Here is a 1,174-nt window from a genome sequence, read left to right on the forward strand (position 1 = left end):
TAAGCCCCAATACTTCTTTTTTTTTTTTACTTAATTTTTTTTTTCCTTTTTTTTAATGTATGTATTTATTAGTGTAAAGTTCCCTGTTGGGCTGGCGAGAATGCTCAGTAGTGGTTAAGAGCATATTCTTCCAGAGGATCCAAGTTCAGTTCCTGGCACCCACATAGGACAGATCGCAACTGCCTGTAACTCCAGCTCCAGGGGATTTGGTACCCTCTTTTGGTCTAAGCAGGTACCCACACAATGTATACCTACACAGATACACAAATGTACACGTAAATAAAATAAATTTCTCTCTTAAAATTGCTTTCACTGTAACCTATACATTTTGATATCTCATGAGTTCATATTTAATTGTTTCCAAGATTTTTTAAAAATTCTCTTTTAATTTCTACAGTTATTTATTGGTCATTTAGGAGCATGTTAATCAATTCCAATGTATTTTAAAAGTTTGTTTTTATGTATAGTTTTATGCCATTGTAGTCTGATAAGATACATAATACAATTTTAATTTTCTATAACTTGATGAAACTCAATTTGTACCTTAATATATGATATATGGTCTATCCTAAAGAATGTTCTATGTGTTGTGAATGCTGCTGTTGTTGGGCAGAAAAATCTCTAGATATCTATTACATTTACTGGATGTACAGTATGGTTCAATTCAGATAGTTTCCTTATGGATTTTCTATCACAATGAGCTGTTCATTGAGGAAAGTAGGGTGCTACAGTTCAAACTATTGTTCTATAGGTCTGATAACTCCAAACTATTACAGGTCTAGTAATATTTGCTTTATATATTTAGTGATCCAGTTTTGAACATATATATAAATATATATATATTCACAACTGATGCATCAGTTTTCAAATTAATCCTTTACTCATATATCATCTCTCTTTGCAAAGTATGTAGGCTAGGTTTGTCTTGAACTCACTATGTAGCCCAGGCTGGTCTCAAACTTGTAATTCTCCTTCCTTGGGCTCCCAAGTGTGCACTCCTGTGCCTGGCCTTTGGTCTCATTTTGTAGCTTCAGATTTCAAACTTGCCTTAAGTTTAGAACTACTTCTCATTTTGGATGTCCATTTGAATGATAAAGCTCTTACAATCTTTTACTTTCAGTCAATGTGTATGTTACTAGTGAAGTAAGTTTCTTGTAGTCAGTATATTGTTAGG

This window comes from Nannospalax galili, unplaced genomic scaffold, assembly GCF_000622305.1.
Source record: "Nannospalax galili isolate Female #2095 unplaced genomic scaffold, S.galili_v1.0 scaffold232, whole genome shotgun sequence".
Taxonomy (NCBI): Eukaryota; Metazoa; Chordata; class Mammalia; order Rodentia; family Spalacidae; genus Nannospalax; species Nannospalax galili.